The sequence below is a fragment of the Canis aureus genome, chromosome 13 (genome assembly GCF_053574225.1).
Source record: "Canis aureus isolate CA01 chromosome 13, VMU_Caureus_v.1.0, whole genome shotgun sequence".
Lineage (NCBI taxonomy): Eukaryota > Metazoa > Chordata > Mammalia > Carnivora > Canidae > Canis > Canis aureus.
In genome coordinates this window covers 7,647,138-7,666,302 of record NC_135623.1, presented here as the reverse complement: position 1 = coordinate 7,666,302, position 19,165 = coordinate 7,647,138, and the positions used below count along the sequence as shown (strand labels likewise).

At 36.1% G+C, this 19,165-nt stretch overlaps 1 protein-coding gene and 1 long non-coding RNA gene across 6 annotated transcripts in view; one reads left to right on the top strand and one right to left on the bottom strand.

The window, feature by feature from the left end:
- FOXJ3 (forkhead box J3) overlaps positions 1 to 19,165 on the bottom strand; it is a 141,588-nt gene that overhangs the window by 53,326 nt on the left and 69,097 nt on the right. The gene's annotated exons all lie outside the window — the stretch shown is intronic.
- LOC144281762 (uncharacterized) overlaps positions 18,262 to 19,165 on the top strand; it is a 57,626-nt gene continuing 56,722 nt past the window's right edge. The window contains exon 1 of the long non-coding RNA XR_013350158.1: positions 18,262 to 18,480. This is a non-coding gene — a long non-coding RNA (uncharacterized LOC144281762). The remainder of the gene's footprint in view (positions 18,481 to 19,165) is intronic.

Here is a 19,165-nt window from a genome sequence, read left to right as displayed (position 1 = left end):
AGCAAACATTCTGCAGATACAACAGTGGAAAAGTAGCATAAGAAGATAAACTAGCTTCGAGAAAAGTAAAGTTATATGAAGAAAAAACAGTCCATTTACAACTAGATTATTGCAGGAGAAAAAAATCGTAATCTGAAGTATCAAGGTCTGAGAACTTCTGGCACAGCCAAAGTGCAGTGCAATGAACACACTTTTAAAATATATTCGGATTCTTAATTGGACACAAATATGGTTAACTACAACATATGACATTCAAGTCTAACAGAGTTTTATGTATAAAGAGACTACACTCTGGGACCTCACAAATCCAAATGGTAAGTTAAACAACTTATAAGGACAAACTGCCTGAACACATTTTATATAATAAACGCATCCTGGGAAGCAATGGTCTGTACATAAATCTTTTATTGCTTATTCTATCACAACTTTTTAAATATTTATCCTCTCTTAGAAACAACTTTTTAGACTACTCATTTGAAAATACATATTTAGCACCTACTGTGTTCTAGGCACTCAGAAACTGTGATTCCTTTAAAAAAATATTTGAAAAGTATACCATTTGCACATTATTTTTTTTTAAGATTTTATTTTATTTATGAGAGAGAGAGAGAGAGAGAGAGAAAGAGAGAGAGAGAGAGGCAGGCACAGAGACACAGGCAGAGGGAGAAGCAGGCTCCATGCAGGAAGCCCGATGTAGGACTTGATCCTGGGACTCCAGGGTCATGCCCTGGGCTGAAGGCAGGCACCAAACTGCTGAGCCACCCAGGGATCCCAGCATTTGCACATTATTATACAGATGAAGAAACCAAAGCTCAAAAAAAGAAATGGTCTGTTCAACCAAGGGTATTGAGAACCAGGACCAGAATCAAGGTCTTAACTTCCTTTCTTGCTCAGTTACTTGTTTACACACACACACACACACACACACTCACTCACTCTTAAGGGAGGAGGGCAAGGAATGAAGGAGAGAGTAAGAAAAGGAAAGAAGGGAGAGATGCATTTTAGCTTCCCAGGCTCCTTTTACAGGCAGTATTTGACAATGAGGGGAAATAAAGCGCTCACCTACCAATCCTCAAACTTTGTGCCCAACATCAATTAGCTGCTTAAAGTTTTTTAAGCATACCATGTCCTTTCACACAGCTCTGCCTGCCCTACATGCTGATCTCACGGCCTATAATATCTACCCTACCACCGACAACCTCACATTCTACCTTCAAAATTTAGCTCAGATCTTATCTAAAGGAATCCTTCCTCTGATCCTCCTACTACCCTTAAAAACTCATGACTCTCTCCCTCTGTAAGATCTCCATACCATTTAGACAACTGATTGCAATTAACATTTATAAACTTATTTATAGGTTTATATCCTTTCCGGGCTGAGTTCCTGATGGTGGAAACTCATTTCTATGTCTACTGTGCCAGGCACAATGTCAGACAATAGTAAGTACTCAATAAACACTTGCTGAAATGGGAAGAAAAGCATGTGAACAAACTGTGTCAACAATTTTAAGAGTACAGGGCATCATACTATGCCTTCCCAGATCCTAGCGTAAGCTGGTACCTGAACTTAGCACTCATCACCCAGCCATTACCAGAAGATTTCTTCCATATCTTTTCAAAGTAATCACTGCAGTTTCAGCTAATGAGTCTACCAGACCTGACATAAGCCTGCTAACAACCATGTAATAAAATGTACATGTGGGATCCCTGGGTGGCGCAGCGGTTTGGCGCCTGCCTTTGGCCCAGGGCGCGATCCTGGAGACCCGGGATCGAATCCCACATCAGGCTCCCGGTGCATGGAGCCTGCTTCTCCCTCTGCCTATGTCTCTGCCTCTCTCTCTTTCTCTCTCTGTGACTATCATAAATAAATAAAAATTAAAAAAAAATAAATAAATAAAATAAAATAAAATGTACATGTTACAGAAATTAAGCACCAAAAATGAAAATGATTTTAAGTTCAGCTAGCAAGTTTCCAAATAAACAAAGGAGGAAAAAAGTTTTATACTCAGTTGTTACATAAGTTGATAAATAAAGCAGGAAGAAAAATACCAATGCTCATCGGACAATAGTTTAAAATCCACTATTCATGGAAATGACAAATTACCAGTGTTTAGTATTGTTTTTCATGGGATTTATGTATTAACCTGGGGAAACCACTCAGTGTCCATACACCAGACTGACTTATTGTTAAACATTTTAATAAAACCATAAAAAAATATACTTCCACACAAAATATGATTGGCTATAATTTATCACAAATATATCAAAAAAATTATTCATAATCTGAACTATTCAGGATATACTAAAAAACCCTAAATGCCCAAATGCAAACACAAACATTGAAATTATTCACAAAAGAAACTGTACAATCTGGACACCTGCTTAGCTCAGTTGGTTGAGCATTTGCCTTTGGCTCAGGTCATGATCCCAGAGTGTCAGACAGAGCCCCACACTGGACTGACTCCCTGCTTGGCAGGGAGTACTCTTCTCCCTCTCCCTCTGTCCCTGTTCGTGTGCTCTCTCTCACTCACTGTCTCTCAAATAAAATCTTTAAAAGAAAGAGAAAAAGAAATTGTAAAATCCTCCACCTTAAGTAGCTCTTACTAACCCACTGTCTGAATTTCATCTGTGAAATCACAGGTTTGCATTAAATAACCTCAACATCTCCCTTCACAGATCAAAACCACAAGATACCACTTCACACCCATTAGAAGGCCTATTAGGAAAAAAAAGACAAAAAACAGAAAACAGCAAGTGTTGACAAGGATGTGGACACCCTGGACCCCTTACACATCACTAACGGAATGTAAAATGGTGCAGCCACGGTGGAAAATAAGTGGCAGCTCATCAAAAAATTAATATGATCCATCAAGTCTACTTCTAGGTAGATACCTAAAAGAACCAAAAGCAAGGACCTGAACAGATATTTGTATCCTCATGTTCATAGTAGTATTATTCATAATACCTAAAATGTAAAGCAATTCAAAGGTCCATCAATAGATGGATAAATAAAATGTGATATATTTTTTTTTTCAATGGGAAATTATTCAGTCTTTAAAAGGAAAGAAATTCTGGGGCACCTGAGTGTCTCAATAGGGAAAACGCCCAACTCTTGGTTTCAGCTCAAGTCATGATTTCATGTGTTGTGAGATCAAGCCCCATGTGGAGCTCTGCACTCAGAGAGGAGTCTGCTTGAAGATTCTCCCCCTCTGCCTCTCCTAATTGACTCTCTAAATCCTTTGATTCTCTAAAATAAGTCTTTTAAATAGATAAAAAGAAAGTCTGATATATGTATGCTGTAACATGAGTGAACCATGAAGACATCATGCATGCTAAGTGAAGTAAGTCAATCACAAAGAGAGAAATATTGTATAATTTCACTTAAAATAGACAAAGCCACAGACACAGACAGTAGAATGGTGGCTGCCATTAGGTGGGGGATGAGAAGATGAGGAATTACCACTTAATGGTTATAGTTTCAGTTTGGAAAGATGAAAATGTTTTAGAGATGGATGGTGGTGATGATTGTATAACAATGGTAGTATATTTAATTCCACTGTACTATATATACTTAAAAAATAGTTAAAATGGGGCAGCCCCGGTGGCGCAGCAGTTTAGCGCCGCCTGCAGCCCAGGGCGTGATCCGGGAGACCCTGGATCGAGTCCCACGTCAGGCTCTCGGCATGGAGCCTGCTTGTCCCTCTGCCTGTGTCTCTGCCTGTGTGTCTCTATGAATAAATAAATAAAATCTTTAAAAAAAAATTAAAAAGGTTAAATGGTAAATTTTATGTTCTGCCAAGCCACACAAAGGTTACCTTTGTTCTTCCTTATTAAATATTTCTCACAGAAACTGAACTGCCCAGATACAGGCTATCAACAAACACATTCCACTCAATTTCTTCTCAGAGTAAGGCCTGCACTCAGCAAGTTGCACTCTAGACCCATGTGTGACAAGAAGGAAACAACAGTTTTTTTCATGTGGTTTTATTTTTAAAAACAACTTTAATGGAGCATGTATTCTTTTAAATAGAGCACACCTATTTTAAGTATACAGTTCAAGGAGTTCTGGCAAATGTACACATTCATGCAACACCAAAAGCAAGATACAGAACATTCCCATCACCCTAAAAGGCACCTTTGTGTGGCTTGGCAAGCAATTCTCTTTCCTTTGCCCCCACCTCCATCCCATACAACCAATGACCTGTTTTCTAATATTATAAATTAGTTTTGCCGTTTCTAAAATTTCACATAAATGAAATTAGCCTGTCAAACGGTTTTCAATGCCCACTAGCAATATATGAGGTCAGCTGCTCTATGTCCTTGCCCACACTTGGCATTTTAAGTCTTTTACAATTATAACCCATCTAGTGAATATTATAATTGTACCTCACTGATTTTCATGTTATTTCCCTAATAAACGATAGTAGGCAGCATCTTTGCTTGTGCTTGCCATCCATTTTTCATCCAAATTTTGCCCATATTTTATTTGGGTTTTAAGACTGGATTATTTGCATTATAAGAGTTTTTAAAATGCTTTTTGATTAACAAAAGATATAATATATTCTATCTAATATTTTCTCCCAGTCCGTGGTTGTCTCCTCGTTTTTGAAACAGCATCATCTAAGGAACAAAAATCTCAAGTTCAAAAGTCCAATTTACCGGGGCACCTGGGTGGCTCAGCCTTTGGCTCAGGTCCCAATCCCAGGGTCCAGGGATCAAATCCCACATCAGGCTCCCTGTAGGGAGCCTGCTTCTCCCTCTGCTTATCGCTCTGCCTCCCTGTGTCTCTCACGAATAAATAAAATCTTAAAAATAAAAAAGTCCAATTTATCAATTTTCATTTTGTGGTTTGCACTGATTGTTTCTTTTAAAAAAATATACTTGGTTACTAAAACATACAAATATTTGCACCCATGTCTTTTTTTTTTTTTAAATAAAGATATCTATCTATTTGAAAGAGTGAGCAAGAGAGCACTGAAACAGTGGCAGAGGGAATGGGAGCAGCAGACTTTCCCGCTGAGCAGAGAGCCTGGAGTAAGTAAGGTTCAATCTCAGGACCCTGGGATCATGACCTGAGTGGAAGGCAGATGTCCAACTGACTGAGCCACCCAGGCACCCCTATTTTCACCCATGTTTTCATCTACATGTTTCATAAGATAATTTTAACCTTTATGTTAAGGTCTCTGATCCACTGAGGGTTAACTCTCTGTATGAGGCAAGGATCAATATAAATTTTCCTTCCACCCACACCACTCCTTGGAAAGACTACATCCTTTTCCCACTGAATTACATTGGCACCTCTATCAAAAATCAGCTGAATATATACATGGGTCTATTTCTGAATTCTATCCTGTTCCACTGATCTACATGTCTATCCTTATACCAATACCTCTGTGTCTTTTAATTATTGTAGCTGTACAAAAAATCTTGAAATCCGGCACTGCAAGTCCTAAAGTTCCCATTTTTCCAAAATTGTTTTTGCCTATTCTAGGTCCTTCGCATTTCCACATAACTATGAGAACCAGTTTGTCAGTTTAAGAAAAAAAAATTCCATTAGGATTTTTATTGGGATTGCATAAACTCTATAAACCAATGGGGGAAAGACTGACATCTAACAAGTCCTCTATTCCACAAACTCATAAACATGTTATAGCTCTCCATTTACCTAGGTTTTCTTTTATTCCTCTTGATAATGTTTTACAGGGTTTAGTGAACAGGTCTGCATTTATTTTGTTAAAATGTATCCCTAAAGTATTTCATGATTTTACAGGCTACTATAAACGGAATTGCTTTTGTTAACTTGCCGTTGTTCCTTGGTAATCTAAAAAAATACTGACCTTGTATCTTGTGACTTTGCTAAATTCACTTAATAGTTCTAGCAGTTTTTCCATAGCTTCTTTACATATGCAATAATGTTGCTTGCAAATAAAGACACTTTCACTTAGTATTTTACAATTTGGATGTCTTTTTCTTGCCTTACTCCACTGGCTTGGACTTTTTTTTTAAGATTTTATTTATTTATTTATTCATGAGAGACACAGAGAGAGAGACAGAGAGGCAGAGACACAGGCAGAGGGAGAAGCAGGCTCCATGCAGGGAGCCCGATGTGGGACTCGATCCCAGGTCTCCAGGATCACGCCCTGGACTGAAGGCAGGCACTAAACTGTTGAAGCCACCCAGGCTGCCCACTGGCTCGGACTTCTAATAGAATGTTGCATAACAGTGAACGCAAACATCCTTGTTTGTTCTCAATCTCAGAAGGAAAGCATTCAGTTTCTTATCATTAAATATGATATAAATTGTAAATTTTTGATAGATGCCTTCTTAATCAAATTAAGGAAATTCCTTTTTATTCCTAGTTTGCTGAATGAGTGTCAAAATTTTTTTCTACATTTGAGATATGATTTTTCTGTTTTCTTCTAATATGTAGTGAGTTTTATGTATTAATTGGCTTTCTAATTTTAACCTGCAACACATCCCTGGGACAAATTCCACTTGATCATGACATACTCTCCTTTTTATATATCAATGAATTTAATTCGCTAATATTTTGTGAAGATTTTGGGTCTGTGTTCACAAAGGATATTGGTCTGTAGTTTTATTTCTTTGCCTGACTTTGGTATCACAGTAATGCTAAACTCATGAAATGAGTTGTAAACTGCTCCTTCACTATTTTTTTTTTAAAGTTTCTGGAAGATTGGCATTGGTTTTTCCTTAAATATTTTAGCTTCTGGTTTCATTGCTTTTATTTGTTCATTTTCCATTTTCTTGATTTCTAATTTTCCTGTTTCCTTCCACTTACTTTTCGAATTTGCTCTTATTTTTCTACCTTCTTAAGGTAAACTTGCATAACTGATTTCACACCCTCCTGATTTTTCTAATTTAAAGCTATAAACTTCTTCCTTAACACTGCACTGGCTGCATGTCACAAATTTTTTTTTTTTATTCTGCTCTCATTATCATTCGTTCAAAATACTTCTAACATTCTTATAATTTTTTTTCTTTAACCCAGAGGTACTTTAGAAATGTACCATTTCATTTCTAGACATTTGCGGTTTTTTAAATATATTTTTGTTACAGATTTCTAATTTAATTCTACCAGTCAGAAAACATACTCTAAAATTTCACCCCTTAGTAATCTACTAAAACTTGTTTTCTGGCCCAGCCTATGGTCTATCTTGGTGAATATTTACTGTGCCTTTGAAAAGAATATACTGCCTTTTTTTTTTTTTCAAGATTTTTATTTATTCATGAGACAGAGAGAGAGAGGGAGAGAGAGAGAGAGGGAGGGAGAGGGAGAGAGGGAGAGAGGGAGAGAGGGAGAGAGAGAGAGAGAGGGAGAGAGAGAGGGAGAGACATAGGCAGAGACACAGGCAGAGGGAGAAACTGGCTCCCCATAGGGATCCCGATGTGGGATTCTAACCTGAGGCTCCAGGATCACACCCTGGGCAGAAGACAGGTGTTAAACAGCTGAGCCACCCAGGCTTCCTTCCCTAGAATCTGCTTTTGATGAATATAGTATTTAGAGCCTTAAATACTTTGTCTAATTGTTCTATTATTTGCTGAGAGAAATATGTTAAAATATCTTCCTATAATTGTGGATTTGTCTGTTTCCCTTTTTAGTTCTGTTTTTTTGTTTTGTTTTCTCTTTTTAGTTCTGACAGGTTTTTTGTTTTTGTTTTTGGAAGCTCTAGCTTGTTTTATCCAAGATATTATCTTTAAGTAATCTCCAACCAGTGCAGGGCTTGAACTCACAACCTAGAGAGTAAGAGCCCACGCTCCATCGATGGACCCAGCCAGGAGCCCCAAGCAGCTGTTTTTTGGGGCACACACATTTATAATTCTTATATATTCCTGATGCAGAGGTCTTATTTTCTGCTACCTATATAATATGCTGTTAGGGTCACTCAATGACATCCATTTAGTTATAGTTCTTTTCAGCTCTACATTCTTCATTGGTTCTTTTCATAGTTTCCATCTTTGTTTTTTATTTTTTTTTATTTTTTTTTTTAGTTTCCATCTTTGTAATGAAATTCCCTATCTGTTCACTCATTCATTATTTGAATATACATTATTTTTATTCTTTCAACATGTTTATAGTATCTGTTTTGAAATTTGTGTCTACTAAATCCATATTCTGGGCCACTTGTTTACCTGATTCAGGAGCTGAGATAACTCCCAACACTTTCCGGTGCCATACTGACACCAGTCTCTTTCAGGCTATGAATTTTTCCCTGAATAATGAATGCATCATGCTGGATTCCAAAATAAGTACTATAATATTTAGAAGGTCAGCTGAGATAACTCCCAACACTTTCCGGTGCCATACTGACACCAGTCTCTTTTAGGCTATGAATTTTTCCCTGAATAATGAATGCATCATGCTGGATTCCAAAATAAGTACTATAATATTTAGAAGGTCATATGATATCCTGAAGAGAACATCTATCAATCCACATACGTGGATTTAAACCCCAGATGTGGTTCAAGAATTTTGAACAAGATGGCAAACCTTTGATCTACTTTTCTCTTATCTATTTCATAGAGTTATCATGACAATTAGCCCAAAGTATATACTAGGAAAACTAGTTATTACTATTTAACTATGAACAAGAAGTGTCCATGGGACAGAGAAGTTAGGTCATTTTAGAAATAACTTCTAAGATAAATAACAAGGAGAGTGGGAAACAAATTTATGAGATTTTTAATACAAATTTAAGTATAGTAAACCCAGATTTCCTTTATTTTTTTTTTTAAGATTTTATTTATTTATTATGAGACACACAGAGAGATAGGCAGGAACATAGAGGGAGAAGCAGGTTTCCCATAGGGAGCCTGATGTGGGACTTGATCCCAGAACCCCGGGATTATGCCCTGAGACAAAGGCAGAAACTTAACCACTGGGCCACCCAAGTGTCCCTAAATCCAGATTTTCTGTAACATATAATACTATATTTATTATATCCAAGTTTTTCTGGTTTTGGAAATATATATACCAAAATAGTCCTGAATATAACTAATTGTTCATCAACTGTCGTGCATAAAACTAAAACATCTACCCAAAAATACTCATTCCAAATTTCCAATCTCTATATATACGCTCTACTTTTTATTACTTCTGGTTCTTTAACTTATATTTTACTATCAAAAGGCAATACTGATTTCAGATTTCAAATATATTGAATAGATTTAACATATTATTACTTCTGGTTGTTCTTATATTTTCAAAATGCAGTACTTTTGAGATTTTTGATGGCCCAGGATTTTGGTGAAGGATAGCCATCTGTCCCAAAATTACAAAAAGCATTCTATTTGGTTTATAAACACCAAAAAGATTGAGAACTCTAACATTTTTTCCTGTATCATATATTTCCTCCCAAGCACTTTTGTATACACATCTAACTTCAGGATTTGTCCTCTTACGAATTATCCGAGTTTTGGTGCAGAAATACCATAAAAGATGAAAAATCTGTCACATTGCTTTATAGAAAAAAAACAGGATGATTTTGATTCTAGTCACAAAATACAACATGAAGATTTTCTTGTTGAATGACTAAAGGGATGAGAATATTACATTATGTTTTTGTCCTCAGAAATATATCAATAACTCAGTATCTTTTGAGTTTGGGAAGATATATCTAAGATATTATTAGATGGTGATTATAAACATGACAATTAGAGTCTGAAGTGTTGCTCTCTTTGTATTCATTTTTTTCATTCTACAGATAAAAATAAACCATCCTCTTTTGTCAATTTTCATCTTTGTCCTTACAAAAAAAAAAAAAAAACCCTAACTCTCACAATATATATTCAATAAAAGTTAAAAGGGGGAAAAAAAATAAACTTAAAATGGCACCTATAGACTTTTATTATACATTCTTGAAAGTGTTTGGGCAACTCAATAAGAAAACTGAAGTATAACTGATAATTTCATTATTACATCATCCTTCATGAAACTTTCATGAAGGTTTCATCCTACATGAAACTTCATGAAACTGGGTAAGGAGAATGACCTGAATCCTAGGTCATTCAATCATTCTTTTGTATTCTTCTGATTTTAATGTTTGGGCATATGGATAAAAACTGATGGGCAATGATGAAATAATAAAGGTGATGTAACCATTTCAAGATTTAGGAAAATTAAGATCAATAAAATTCTACAGAGACACCTGGGTAACTGAGTGGTTGAGCGCCTGCCTTCAGCCCAGGGCATGATCCCAGTCCTGGGATGGAGTTCGCCATTGGGCTCCTCGCAGGGACCCTGTTTTTCCCTCTGCCCATGTTTCTGCCTGTCTCTCATGAATAAATAAATAAAATCATAAATAAATAAATAAATCTATAATGCATGTTATATTTATAAAAGAATCACATGGTAATTGCAAGATAGCATAAGTTCTATTCTTTAGAACCTAAAAAAAGGTTTTATTTGCAAGAGAGAGCACAAATGTGGGGGCGGAGTGGTGGTGGTGGGCAGAGGGAGGGAGAGAAGCAGATCCCCTACTGAGCAGGAAGCCTGAAGTGGGGCTGGATCCCAGAACCCCAGGATCATGACTTGAGCTGAGGGCAGATGCCCAATGGACTGAACCACCCAGGTGCCCCTCTTTTTAAAAAATACATAAATTTCCTATTTGTTCTTCAGAAGATTTCTAAGAAAGAATAAAAGTCATAAAATAATCATCTTTACAAATTAAAATTGCTCAAAACAGATACCTGAAAACTGAATTGGGTCCAATGGACCCTGATGATATACAAAGGGTTAAATATATACGAAACATTTCCTCCTCTAGTATTTGATCACATATAGTTTTGCACTAATCAGTTAGTACTTTTTCTCATCTCCTACAATTTCTAAGGTAGAAGCATAAAAATATTTGGCAAATCTTACATTTTAAGGGCTGAAAAGGACCTATTACAACTATTACAACTTTCATTTGATTGCCAAAGAGACTTGTGCCTACAAAAGTTAAATGATTCTAAAAATTTATCTTTTCTTTTTTAAAAAAGACTTTGAGAGAGAGCACACGCTTGTGCACACACACACACAAGCAAGGGGAGGGAGAGAGAAAAGCAGATTCCCACTGAGCTCAAAGCCTGACCTGGGGTTTGATCTCTCACACAACCCTTAAATCATAACCCGAGCTGAAATCAAGAGTGGATGCTCAGTGTACTGAGCCACCACCGGGGTGCCCCTCATCTTTTTTCATTTAACATTTGTTTTATTCCTACATGCACAAGGAAAAACAAATTAATAATAACAGTCAAAATATATTTAGTGAAGCTTAATATCAGAAAGTAAATGTAAGAACAAGCCATACCTGTACAAAACCTAAATATTTATCTAATCCACTACTGGGAAAATGACACATGCTGAATCACCCAAACTGGATAAACTTCTCAAACTATGGGCAGATATCAGAAAGGTAAACAACCTTTCTGTTAATGACAGTTCATGAAGGGTTGATCATGTGCTAGTCACAATGCTAGCACTAGGAATATAATACAGAGAAAGTCTCAGTCCTCATCTGTGGTGAAAGGGACAGAAAAGATACCTGGGTAATTAACTCTCACCACTTTCATGTCCCTGTTCAAAAGTCACTTTCTCAATAGGCTTAGCTTGCTTATTACTCTTTTGAAAATGGCAATCCACACTGAATCCACTTTATCCTACATATTTTTCTACAGCATTTTAAAAAAGATTTTATTTACTTATTTGAGGGGGAGAATAAGAGAGAGCATGAGCACAGAGGGAGAAGAAGACTCCCTATTGAGCAGAGAGAATGACGGAGGATTCAAACTCAGGACCCTGAAATGATGACCTATGCAGACGCTTAACCAACTGAGCCAGCCAGGTGCCATCTACAGCACCTTTATTATCTAACATTCTATATCATTCTATATAATTTATGTATTTGTTTATTGTTACTCTCCCATAAGGCTGTAAGTTCCTCACGGGCATGGATTTTTTGTCTGTTCTGTTTCCTTACGTATTCAAAATACCTAAAATAATGACTAGCACACAGCAGGCAAATAAATAATCAGCAAGTGCTAAATGAGACAACTGGGCTACATCTCGGGATGATCAAAAGCTCATATGTGGAAGAAGGAAAAGGGAATAAAAACAATTTTAGGCAGAGAAAAGAGCTCAATTAGCATTTTTAACCTGGCATTCATGAACTCTCAGTCTATGCACAGGATTCAGGGACTTCATGAAACTGGGTAAGGAGAAAACACAAACTCGGCATTTTCTTCCATTATGAATGTAAGAAACAAACAAACAATATTAGAAATACCTAAAAATCAGTTTAATTCCTGTCACATTAATAGTTTTTATTTCAAAATGTCAGTCATTACTACTCATTACTCATTTCTACTTGTTATTTAATGCTATATTCCAAAAATAACAATGTGCTACCACATTCAATTTCATTATTTAATGTTTCTAAGGGAGCATATAGATTACTGTATCATAAATGTTATAATATTTTTATAACTATTTTAATGTAACTGTTTATCTTTTCAATCCTGTATTCTAGTTTAAGCATTTAAAAATACTCTGAGAGGGGGTTCCAAGGCTTCAAAAGAACTGCCAAATGAAGCCATGAAATAAACTGTAGAGAGAATTCTGGTACTAAAGTCAAAGATCTATGAGAGAGAATAAGAAAGAATCTGTTCATTTGGCTAGGTTAAAATAATCATAAGACATAGTAAGAGAGGGGTCCAGACAGCTGAGTTCTTTTTTTAATTTTTCTTTTGCTCCATTTGAATACTATTTATTTCCTTCAATATTTATGTGGCATGTTGATTTTAAGTTTTCTTGTAATTACTAATTCATAAACACCAAAATTTCATTTAAAATGTATTATATTAACCCATCCAAAATTCTAAGTCTTAATAGTCTTTAAAGTACTTACTTTTTAAATTCTCCATAAGCTGTCACAACAGGCAACACTAAAAAGTTATGCTAATATACAATTTATACTCACTGTTTTATATAGTGAAAGCTTTACACAGTAAAGACTAGCCAACAACTTCAAGAAATCTTTATCTCTAGGGGCACCTGGGTGGCTCAGTGGTTAAGTGTCTGCCTTTGGCTCAGGTTGTGATCCTGGGGTCCTGGGATTGAGTCCCGCATCAGGCTCCCCGTAGGGAGCCTGCTTCTCCCTCTGCCTGTGTCTCTGCCTCTCTCTCTGTCTCTCATGAATAAATAAATAAAATCTTAAAAAAAAAAAATCTTTATCTCTAAATCTAATATACTGTATGAAATTCTGTTTATAAGTGATTTTCCTACCAGAAATTTTACCAGACCAGAAATTTTAATGGTAGTGATCTTATTTATCCTTAGATCTCCAGAGCCAAACAATAACTAGCAAAAGCTGTAACTTAATAAGTGACTGCCAAACTTAACTCCAAAAAATGTCTTATTTGTAAAATAATTAAAACATTCAGAACATCCCGGAGCTAAACAGGGCTTATTACATTCTGTAGCTCTACTTGCTTTTATATATACCCAGCATTTTACTCAAGTTAAGAGGAATAAAAGATGCTCACAGACTGAAAGATTTAATATTGTTAAGATGGCAATATGCCCCAAAGTGATCTCTAATTCAACACAATCCGTATCAAAATTGCAGTCAGTTTATTTGCAGAAACTGACAAACTGATCCAAAAATAAATAGGTATGTGACCCAAAACAGGCAAAACAATCTTGGGGAAAAGAAACAAAGTTGGGAAGATTCATATCTCCTAATTTTATGACTTACTATGAAACTATAGTAATTTGAATTAAGAGTCTAGGAAAAAAAATAAATGTATTTTATGGTCAAATGGTTTTCCAAAGAATGAGATAAAGCAACAGGGAAAGAATAGTCTTTTCAACAAATGGTCCTGGGAAAACTGGGTATCAACATGCAAAAGCATGAATTTGGGCCTCTTACCATCATGCATAAAAATTATTCCAAAATGGATCAGAGATCTAAATGTAAGGGCTAAAACTATAAAACTCTAGGGAAAGAAGTGAAAATCCTCATGATTTTGGATTGACTTCTTAGATATGACACCAAAAGTATAAGCAACCAAAGAAAAATTGATAAATTTATCAACAGACACTATCAAGAAAGTGAAAACACAGCCTGCACAATGGAAGGAAATCCACAAAACATATAATACAGTATTTGTATCTAAAATATATAATGAACATGTAAAATTCACTAATAAAAAGACATCCTGTTTTAAAAATAGCCAAAGGACCTAAAGAGACATTTCTCCAAAAGAGATACACAAATAGCAAATACACACATGAAAAAACAAGCATTATCGTGTCCCATTATAGAGCAATGCAAATCAAACTTGTCACAGAATGAGATACCACTTCACACCCACTGGGATGGCTATAATTTAAAAGATGTGATAAAAAGGGTTGGGGGTCCCCGGGTGGCGCAGCGGTTTGGCGCCTGCCTTTGGCCCAGGGCCCGATCCAGGAGACCCTGGATCGATTCCCACGTCGGGTTCCTGGTGTATGGAGCCTGCTTCTCCCTCTGCCTGTGTCTCTGCCTCTCTCTCTCTCTCTGTGACTATCATAAATAAATTAAAAATAAATAAATAAATAAATAAATAAATAAATAAAAAGGGTTGGTAAGGGTACGAAAAAACTAGAAGCCTCATAATTGTGAGAATATAAAATAGTGTAGCTCCTATGGAAAATTTTGTATGGCAGTTCCTCAAAAGATTAAACATATGATCCCAGCAATTCCACTCCTACAAAAATGAAAATATTATACAAAAGCTTGTACAAAACTGATCACAACAGAATTTTCATAATAGCCAAAATAGAAACAACCCAAATGTCCATCAACTGATGAACAGATAAATAATTGTGATATATCCATACGGTGGAGTATCATTCAGTCACAAAAAATGGATGAAATACTGATACATGCTACAACATAGGTAGCCCTGAAAAACTTAGGCTAACTGAAAGAAGACACAAAAGGCCAAAAATTACATGACTCCATTTATACAAAATGTCCAAAATAAATCCATAGAAATGGAGAATGAAGTGGGAATGACTATTAATGAGGACAAGGTTTCTTTTGGGGTGATAAAGTAAAAATGTCCTGAAATTAGATAGTGGTGATGGTCCCACAACTTTGCAAATATGCTAAAAACCACTGAATCATATGATGTTTTTAAAGGGTGAATTTTATGGTATGTGAATTTTAAAAATACTTTAATTAAGGAAAACAGGAGTCATGGAGCTCTGATTTAATACAGTGGTATGCCCAACACAGTCAAATGCCACTTTTCACAAAACAAAGTCAGTGGTATTGCCCAAAAAGAACTCAACTCCCTTGATTTGTAGCTGTTTCCTGGCTTTCCTTTGGACCATGTCAATCTTTGATAAATATTCTAAACAGTCATTAATGTCAGAAAAAGCCAAGTAGTTCATCCACTTTAAGAATTCCAGATTCTCTCGGATTCAAAGTATAAGTGAATTAGTGTAAAATGGAATAAATAGTCTTGACCCTGCCTTTCTGACCAAAAGAGTAAAAAAGATGCAAAGTGACAATTTCTAAACATCTAAAAGCCAGCCTTAATTGAAAATAGCTAAAGAATTAATGTATAATTAGAAAAGTTTCCTTAAGAAGAACCCAACACTGGGGGACCTGAGTGATTCAGTCAGCTAAATGTCCAACTCTTAATTTTTGGCTCAGGTCAATCTCAGGGCTGTGTGATTAAGCCCCACTACTAGGCTCTGCATCAGTGGAGAATCTGCTTGAGATTCTTTCCCTCTGCCCCTCCCCCTGCTCAAATACACTCTCAATCTCTCTTTCCAAAAGTAAGTAAATCTTAAAAACAAAACAAAACAAAACATAAAACCAGCTACTTCTTAACTAGGAAAAGACAAACATCATTCTTACAATAAATGTTTAAGCATCTATTATGTACAGATACTATGCTAGGTGCTATGGGGATATGAAGATGTCAAAGACCCAATCTTTATTTTTTTTAAGTTTTATTTAAAGCAATCTCCACACCCAATGTGGGGCTTGAACTCATAACCCTGAAATCAAAAGTCACATGCTCCTCCAACTGAGCCAGCCAGATGCCCCTCAAAAATCCAATCTTGGTCAACAAAAAAACACAACAGATTAGAACAGGTCAAAACACAGATGCCTACATCATTTAAGAACTATAAAAGCTGTACACTCAAAAGGTTATGGTCATAAAAAGAAAAGAGGTGAAAACAGGGAAAAAGAAAGAAAAAAAAGGTGAAACAGAGAAAAAGAACTGTTACTGTCTTTCAGAGTAATGTTGACATTTGAACTGACCACCAAAGGATGAATAAGATGGAAAGAAAGACTATCTTAAATAGTCTAAGATATAATATTTGAGATATGAAGATATCCTCAAAAATAAGAAGATATAAAACTGCGTCATAAATGCAAGAAAAATAATGCAGTACAACTTAAATATACAGTTTAGGGCATGAAGCTGCGGGCTAGAAATGAAAATGTGGCAAGAGAGACAGGTTTGTGGTTCTGTTTATCATACCTAAAAAAGGCAACACTAAAGAAGATCGAGCAAAGGGAAAGAGAAATTAGAGGAAAGAGACCAGTTAGAGATGACAAGTAATCTAACTTGTCTTAATTAAAATCAACTTATTTCTTAAAAATCTCACTTCTTCTAATAACTTTGTTTTAGATGTAAAAACACAGGATCTCAAAACATCAGTGATGATATAAGGAATCAGATGAAAGAGTGAATTAGGTTTGGGGCACTTGGGTGGCTCAGTCAGTTGAGCATTTGCCTTTGGCTCAGGTCATGATCCCAGGGTCCTTAGCAGGGAGCCTGCTTCTTCCTCTCACTTCTCCTCTCCCCATCCCACTCATTCTCATGCTCACATTCTCAATAAATAAATAAAATCTTAAAAAAAAAAAAAAATGAAGGGCACCTGGGTGGCTCAGTGGTTGAGCATCTGCCTTTGGCTCAGGTCCTGATCCCAGGGTCCTGGGATCGAGTTCCGTGCATCAGGCTTCCTGCGGGGAACCTGCTTCTCCCTCTGCCTATGTGCCTGCCTCTCTCTGTGTGTCTCTCATCAATAAATAAATGAAATTTTTTAAAAATTAAAAATTAAAATTAAATAATGTTCATGAGCTTCCAAAACCTTATATGGATCAGGGACAATACTATATACCTTATTATACATCCTAACGTTCCAGCATCAGAGCACTTTGTTGAACTCATTTCACCAATTATCTCTTAATATACAGAAAAAAAGACCAATGGAAATTCTACAAATAAAAAATCCAATAGATGGAATAAAAAGTTCATCTCGTGCTTAATGACAAGACAGAGTGAAAGAGAAATCCTGGAGACAGATCAGTAAAAATTACCTAATATGAAGGGGAAAAAAAAAAAGACAAGAGAAAATAAAGCCTCAATGACCTGTGAAACAATGTCAAACAGTCTATATTTTAAATGGACACTAAAAAGAGAAAATGAAGCCCTAATGTTTTTTAAAAGAACTAATGACCAAAATATCCCAAATTTGGATGAAAGCCTCTTCTGTAGATCCTAGAAGATTAGCAAATCCCAAGCAGAATGAATACAAGGAAAACTACACTGAGGTACAAACACCTTCAATCTAAAAATTGAGAGAAAAATCTTGAAAACCAAAAGAGACAAGGATTAAGAGGCACATTACAGTAGTCCTCCTAATCTACTGGACATACATTCTAAGACCCCACAGTGGATGCCTGAAACTGTGAATAGTATCAAACCTTATACATACTATTTTTTTCCTTTGATACCTTTGATACCTTTGATAAAGCTTAATTTAAAAGGCATGGGGTGCCTGGGTGGCTCAGTCATTAAGCATCTGGCTTTGGCTCATATCATGATTACAGGGTTCCTGGATCAAGCCCTGCATCGAGCTCCCTGCTCAGTGAGGAGTCTGTTTCTCCCTCTCCCTCCGACTCATGCTTGCTCCTCCTCTCCCTCTCCCAAATAAATAAAATCTTTTAAAAAAGAAAAAAAATAGGTTTAATAAGAGTTAATGACTAATAAAACAGAACAATTGTAACATACTATAAAAAATTATACGAATGTGGTCTCTCTCAAAATATCTTATTGTACTCACCCTTCTTCCTGTAATGATGTGAGATGATAAAAACGCTTGTGAGATCATAAAATGCCTATGTGATGAAATGAAGTGAGGTAAATGACGTAAGCATTGTGACACAATATGAGACTATTATGACTGACCTTCTGACAGTATGTTAGAAGGAGGATCATCTGCTTTGCAACCACAGTTGACCACTGGTAACTGAAACTGCTGAAAATAAATCCACAGATAAGACAGGTTCTACTCTAAGGCAGGGGAGAGACACAACAGGACACACCACCACATATAAATGACAGCTGACTTTTCACCAGAAATAATGGAGGCCAAGGAAAAGAACATCTTCAAAATTCTGAAAGGTAGGGAAAACCCTGCAAACTCAAGATTCCACATCCAGAAAAAGTACTCAAGAGGAGGAAATAAAGACCTTTTCAGATAAATAAGAGCCAACAAAATTTGTTGCCTGCAGACCTACACTATAAGAAATGCCAAAGAAAACATCCTTTAGGGGCTAAAGGAAAAAGAGATCAGTCTGAAATTTGGATTTATAGAAAAGAACACTGGAAGGTAAATAATTAGGAAAACACTTTCTCCAACATAATTTCCTTAAAACGCAACTGTCTAAAGCAAATAAAACAATCCTAAAGTGAGATTTGTGATACAAGTAGAAGATATGACAACAGCACAAAGAAAGGGATGCACAGATAAATAAAACTGTACTGTTGTAAGATTACTAGATTTGTGAAATGGGTGGGAAAAGGTAAGCAGTAGGAAGTATGAAATAGGAAGTGAAAAGGTTTATTTACTTCTAAATAAACTTTTAATATTACATATTAAGCTCTAGCATGACTACTAAAAAATAAAAGGAGCACAGCTAAGAAGTCAAAAGAGAAAAAAGAAGAGAGTACTTTAAACTATTTGAGGGGGACACCTGGGTGGCTCAGCGGTTGAGTGTCTGCCTTTGGCCAGGGTGTGATCCTGTAGACGCAGGATCCAGTCCCATGTCAGGCTCCCTGCATGGAGCCTGCTTCTCTCTCTGCCTAC